Source organism: Triticum aestivum, chromosome 7B (genome assembly GCF_018294505.1).
Source record: "Triticum aestivum cultivar Chinese Spring chromosome 7B, IWGSC CS RefSeq v2.1, whole genome shotgun sequence".
In the NCBI taxonomy this organism is placed as follows: Eukaryota; Viridiplantae; Streptophyta; class Magnoliopsida; order Poales; family Poaceae; genus Triticum; species Triticum aestivum.
The window spans coordinates 401,500,846-401,508,295 of NC_057813.1; positions in this window are offsets into that span (position 1 = coordinate 401,500,846).

Below are 7,450 nucleotides of genomic sequence, written 5' to 3' on the forward strand. Positions count from 1 at the left end.
CCTGGTATGACGCCTTTAAAGGTTGTCTTGGTTGGTTTAATCATTGAGGGGTCTATGCCCATTTTGCGCACTGTATCCTGATAAAGGAGGTTCAGGCTGCTGCCGCCGTCCATCAGGACTCTGGTTAGGTGAAATCCATCGACGATTGGGTCTAAAACCAATGCGGCGAATCCGCCGTGGCGGATGCTGGTGGGGTGGTCCCTTCGGTCAAAAGTGATCGGGCAGGAGGACCATGGATTGAACTTTGGGGCAACTGGCTCCATCGCGTATACATCCCTGAGTGCATGCTTCCGCTCCCTTTTGGGTATGTGTGTTGCGTATATCATGTTCACCGTCCGCACCTGTGGGGGGAAACCCTTCCCCTCTATTGTTCGGCGGTCGGGTCTCTTCCTCGTCATCGCTATGCATCCCCTTGTCATTGTTTTCGGCAATTAACTTGCCTGCCTGCTTGAATACCCAACAGTCCCTGTTGGTGTGGTTGGCTGGTTTTTCGGGGGTGCCGTGTATCTGGCACGAGTGGTCGAGTATTCGGTCCAAATTGGACGGACTCGGAGTAGTTCTTTTGAATGGCTTTTTCCTTTGACCGGGTTTAGAGCCTCTGAATCTGGCATTGACTGCCGTATCTTCACTATTATCATTGTTAATGCGGCATTTGTTTTTGTTGCGATGCGACATGCCATTACGGTCCTTGAAATCCGGACTGCCAAAACTTTTGCTGAGGTTGTTGCTGCGTGCTAGCCAGCTGTCCTCACCCGCGCAGAAGCGGGTCATGAGTGATGTGAGGGCTGCCATGGATTTCGGATTTTCCTGTCCCAGGTGTCGGGCAATCCACTCGTCGCGGATGTTATGCTTGAAGGCTGCGAGGGCCTCCGCATCCAGACAGTCGACGATTTGGTTTTTCTTGGTTAAGAACCGTGTCCAGAATTGTCTGGCCGATTCGTCTGGCTGCTGAATTATGTGGCTTAGGTCATCAGCATCTGGTGGTCGCACATACGTGCCTTGGAAGTTATCGAGGAATGCGGCTTCCAGGTCTTCCCAACTCCCGATTGACTCTGCTGGCAAGCTGCTAAGCCAATGCCAGGCTGGTCCTTTAAGCTTGAGCGGGAGATATTTGATGGCGTGAAGATCATCACCGCGGGCCATCTGGATGTGAAGGAGATAGTCTTCGATCCAAACCGCGGGGTCTGTTGTGCCATCGTAGGATTCAATGTTCACGGGTTTAAACCCTTCGGGGATTTGATGATCCATTACTTCATCTGTGAAGCATAGTGTCAGGACCCTGACTCAATGCCACATCGATCTAGCATGTAACACCTCATATCACTTTGCGGCCTCACGCACGGTATTCCCACGGGTGCCGCCTTACCTTTGCCCGGGACCGTTTGCGCCATTTGGCACACGTATATGATAGTGTCGCTAGCATCCATATGATAAGGAGCCCGGGCTGACATGGCTAGTCGTAAACCCAAAGTGGCACAAACTTACAGGGACAGGCATCCATGACCCAGCATCGAACGTGTCGGTCATCAGCGAGTGAATCCAGGCTGTAGCACTGGACTAGCAGGACTTCGGTGAACCGGGCTGTAGCGGGCTAACAGGACTCTGGTATTCATCGCGTGACATTTCCCCGAAGGGACAGACTCAGGAACGAAGAAGGACACATGCCGGCCAGCCTAAGTGTTCCGGAGCAGTAGCAAGCTACCATGGCTCAGTGGAAACACTAGGAGACATTTCCCGGTAAGAGAGGCTACTAAGAATAAACAACTAGATAGTCAGATCCCACACATACCAAGCATTTCAATAACATACACACAATATGCTCGATATGTGCAAACACAACATGGCATCACAACATGACTCTATAACTCAAGTATTTAATCAATAGGCTCCGAGGAGCGAGATATTACAAACAGGGGTCTCATGACCCAACATTCAGAGCATACATATCAAAGCACAAGCGGAAGCTATCATGTCTGAGTACGGACATCTATAAATGAAAAAGGCTGAGAAGCCTGACTATCTACCAAATCCTGCCGAGGCACAAGACCGTATCTGAGGTAACAAGCTAAACGTCGAAGTCCACGTGGAACTACTAGTGCGACCGAAGTCTCTCTGCAAAAACATAAAATAGGCAAACGTGAGTACAAATGTACCCAGCAAGACTTACATCAGAACTAACTACATATGCATCATTATCAACAAGGGGATGGTGGGGTTTAACTGCAGCAAGCCAGCTTTGACTCGGTGGCTATCCTAAACTACGACTGCAAGCAACTCTTTTGAGGTGGCGCACACGAGTCCACATATTCACCATATCAATACACCACTATGGATCCGCTCCCGTCTCCCTACGAGAACGCCATCCATAACACTCACGCTTATCTTGCGTATTTTAGAGTATCCACTTTCACTTGTCTATGAACTGATATAAGCAACCCAGAAGTCCTTTACCGCGGACACGGCTATTCGAATAGATGATATTAACCCTGCAGGGGTGTACTTCTTCATACATGTTTCCACCACTTAGCGTCTGCACACGACATGTGCTCGGCAGACTTCAAGCGAAAGCCGACGTGGGTGTAGACCACGACCTACCTAAACACCTAAGTCTATAGTCCAGGTTTATTGCCTATTCGGGTTCCATCCATGAGGAGATCCGGCCGGAGTTTCGCTCACAGCCCCAAACGATGTGAACAGGGTTCCCGAGACACCAAACGGGCATCCGGTACACCGTGCCACGTACCTACCGCATCACAGCCCACCCCTACGGTCAGCGCTGTCCACGGCCTCCAGTAAGCTACAAACACCAGAAACTAGTTGCAACTCCTGGACAGAGGACAAGGGTGAATAAGAAGTCGAGCGGGGTCATATTTCAGGGCTCAATGTATGGTAGTAGCTGAATCATGGATCACAAACACAGAACTCAGTTCCTGAGGACGGCTGCAATGAGACAACCCACCATGTACTCCTACATGGCCTCTCACCGCTACCTTTACCAAATCGTGTTCACACACTTAGCTCACACACAGTAGGACATGTTCACACACCTCTGATTCATCCCCGATGAATCAGACCTGACTCAACTCTAAGCAGTAGCAGGCATGACAAACAAACATGAATGAGTAGGCACAACAGGGCTCAAACAACTCCTACTCATGCTAGTGGGTTTCATCTATTTACTGTGGCAATGACAGGTCATGCAAAGGATAAAGGGGTTCAGCTACCGCAGCAAGTAACAGTTGAATCGTTGTTGTCCTAATGCATTAAAAGAGAGCAGGAGCGAGAGATTAGGATTGTATCGGAATGAACAAGGGGGTTTTGCTGCCTGGCACTTCTGAAGATAACATTGAGTCTTCATCAGTGTCAACGATCACATCATCGGTATCACGTCTATCAAGAGGGGACAAATACCGGCAACACAGAAGGGAACACAATCAATGCAATGCACAATATGATGCATGATCATGACATGGCAAAATGAATGTGTTTTGAGCTAATGCAACTAGCAACAGATTAAATGAAGTTGGTTTGAATACAAGATTCAAATTCAGACTCCATATGTGATTATTTAAATGCCCTTTATATGATTTGTGCTAAACAGCATCTATAAGTTGATCTAACATGCATGAAAATGGTACAGATGGATTCCTTGAATTTTTCTGATAATTTTTCATATATAAATTATTTAATTTGGAGTTACGGTTGAATTACTATGAATTTTTGAAGTTTTGAACATTTTCTGGAATTTCCTGAATATTTAGAATTAAAATAATTCCAGAAAATGATTTAACTGCGTCAGCCTGACGCCAGCATGACGTCAGCGAGTCAACGGCCAGGTCCAGGTCAAACCTGACGTGCGGGGTCCACACGTCAGTGACACAGGAACTAATCCCGCGTTGACTCGGGCTTTGACCCGCTACGGGGCCCGCTGTCAGTGTCTGTTAGTGTGCTAATTGGGGGCATTAGCCGCTAATGGCAACGCCACATCAGCTCCCGCCGGAGTTTCGCCGGCGACGACCATGGCCGACGACAGAGATGCAATGTGTGCTCGCTACGGAGCACCATTCGACGTGTGGTTTGCTCCTACGGGTAGCTGAAGATGCGCCGCATCAGACTTAGCGAGCGGCAGCGGCTGTGGTGGCCGAAGCTCGCCGGAAACGAGCTCGCGGCGGCGCCGGAGTTCCGGACCTCAACGAGAATGGAGCTCCGGTGCACGGGGAAACTAGTGGAGGGTCTCAGCAGACTCCTAACGACGAGAGGAGCACAAATATGTGCTCGGCCGTGAAAGATGCTGGCTCAAACGACGACGAGCTACGCGGCGGCGGCATGGAGCTCTCGGCCACAATGGGGCTATGGCCTAGAGGTCAAAAGCGACCAGGGAAGAAGGGGGAAATGACTCAGGGGCTCACCGCGAGTCCGTTGGGAGGGTTAGTGGGCTCGAAGATGTCTTGTCGGGGGCGAATCGACGACGGCGATCGACGGGGCCGAAGGTTGAAGAAGGCGGCGGTGTGGGCGTTCGGGGGCGTCCGGCGGCGTGTGTGCCCTTGAGGAGGCGTAGACAATGGAGGTGGAGCTCCTGGACAGATGGGAAGGCTAGGCGGTGGCTGTGGCCGCGGCGAACGGCGTCGGTGGCGATGGTGGCGTTCGGCCATGGCTGCGGCAAGCAAGGGGGAGAGCCAGGAAAGAGGGGGGGGAGAACAGAGGGGGTCGAGGCGTCTCCAGGCGCGGGGACAGGGAGGAGGTTGAGCCTCCAGCGCGAAGCAGGAGGTGGAGCCTGCGTGCGCGGCGCTTTCTCACGGCGACAGCAGCAGCTTTGGGGTGAGGGGAGGAAGACGACAGGGGGGGAACGCCTGGTGGGCTGGGCCGCACAGGAGCTGGGCCGGCTGGGCTACCAGGTGAGCGCCAGGTAAGGTTTCTCTCCTCTCTGCTTTTCCTATTTTTTTTGTTTTTATTTATTTTGTTCTGTGTTGTTTTAGTTTAGTAAAATACTAAACCATTTTATAAAATCCTGAAAATAGTTATGTGGCTAGAACTAAAATATACCAAACCACATAAAATGTTCCAGCATTATTGGACATATATTATTTATATATCAAATATATATCCAATGCAAATAGTTATTTATTTAATTCAAAACCCCAAAATAATTAACTCTGAGATACCAAAAATATTGTTTTGAGTTTTACCTCTTTGCAATATTTTCAGAGACTAAGAGGAACATTTTCTTGGACTTCTTTGAGAAGATTTTAATGTTGATCATTTTTAGAAGGTTTCTGAGGCTTTAAAAATCCCTCAATTCAAATTTCATTTGAATTAAAACATGATGCTCACATGAGGTCTAGCCTAGTGCATAACAGGACCAGGGATGTGACAACTCACCCCCACTAAACAAAAATCTTGTCTCGAGATTCAAGCGTAGGGTAAGATGAAGGGGGAACGCGACCTAGCACAATCTTCACGATCCAGGTTGCACTTCATAGGAACGTTGATTTGATCATCATCCTGTCTCGACGTCTTGCTCTGGAAACTCCAACCAACATGACAACGAGAGAAGGAGGGGAACTCTAGAAGGATCAATCTTCTCGAAGGTCGAACAACTCAGGATTAACTCACGGAATGGGACATAGCAACATTTCTCGAGCTGAGGGACGAAGCACACCTCTAGAGGGATGGAGTGGAGCAGATGACGAGGTTTACCAGGTAGACTACAATTCCACACTTAAAAAGGTGGTAAACGATTGTCATCGTAGCGAGGAGTTGAGTTGCCATGATACCACAACGAGGCACCTTAGGGATGGTGACTCGTAGATATATCCCCTTAAGTGGCAAAAAGAATTACCTTTGATTCAAAGATCATTGAAACTCTTTATACCAGCCTAAGGCAATCACAAGCGATCATTTGGAGGGGGTCGGTAGAATGGCATACTCGGACTTGGATGATGTGGATTACCTAGTTGAAGACAACGTAATGGATGAATTTGCTTATCACCAGAAATGGAAGAGACCCATGGTAGAATGGCACATTGGCGGTGCAAGCTGGGAACAAAATGCAAATGCTGGGAATGATTCTGGTAACTGGGGAAGAACCCAACAATAGAGAGTGAATTCACTGTTTGAAAAGGTCATAGCATTGCCGAGGAAACTGAGAGGAATCCCAGTTAGTGCCGATGATATCACGTAGCGCTTGTGCGTGCTCTCAAGAACTTGAGCATTTCCACAATCATCAAGGTTTTACCAATATCCGTGTCAAGGATCCTGGCAACACAACTTGCTACCATGATGAATGATGATGGATGATGCAGATGCAAAGGAAGATAACACTTTCTTAGATTTCACCCTTGGCGGGGCCAAGGAAATAAAATCTGGATGATCGACCGAGAGACATTTAGCATTCCGCTTCTAATGTTCTCCTTGATGTGCTAGTGTAACCCATTCATAGATATGGTTTGATATCTAGAACATCAAGTAAAAAGGTCGGACTTCGGGATCTCAAAATCCATAGGGGCAACTAGGGAGTAAATCCTACGAAATCCCTATGGGGAGGTGGCCAACTTCCTCAATCAAGATATTATAATAACAGGTCTTCCGGCTAGGTGTGTTGGCCACGACATCCACTTTACCGGTTTTCGAGGGACCGATATTATAGTTCTTGGGAAATGTTCCAAACCATCATATCTGCCTGAGATTCAGATCTGGTTGGTGTCAGGATATTCCAGACTCATCGAGTCTAGGAAGAAAAACGAAAGTTTGCAACACAAATCGATGAGATGACGTTGCGAGATTCTCAGGTATGAACTACGATAGCAAGCTCCAAACATGAGCTGGTTCTGCTACTAACATGTGAACACGTTGTCCCAGACAAGCATGGCCACGTAGTAGTCTTATAATCAAACACTACCGAGTTCGGGTGGGGAACCATAATCGAGGATATCGAAGTCTTTACGCAAGTCCATGGATTAGATCCCAAGCATAGACTTCTTTTCCCTGAACAAGTCAATCAGTGGCTTAGTGTGCTAGGGACACATATAGAATGAAGGTTGCAAGTCTCCAGACTACAGAATACTTCGCACGTGTGCATGACTGATTTGGGATGATTCCAAAGGAAACAAAACAATCTTTCTCAAATTCACGGCGGCAACTTTCACCAAATGCACGTGTATAAGAGGAAGTCACTCCTTTCATCAAACAAATACTTCATGAGCTAGCATGAAGAAAATGCTTTCAAAAGTTTCCAACACTAGCTTAATGTTCAACAACATCATGGAGGAGATAAGGATGTTGCCAATGGGCTCAACAACAATTCTTCCGGGTTTCCCTTTAAAAGGAATTCCATAGTTAAGTGAACAAGTGATAGCATTGGTCAGACCCGAAAGATATAATGGTGTATGCTCGAGGGATCAACCACGAGTAAGACAACATTACGAATATCGTTGGTTCTGGTCTGATTGGA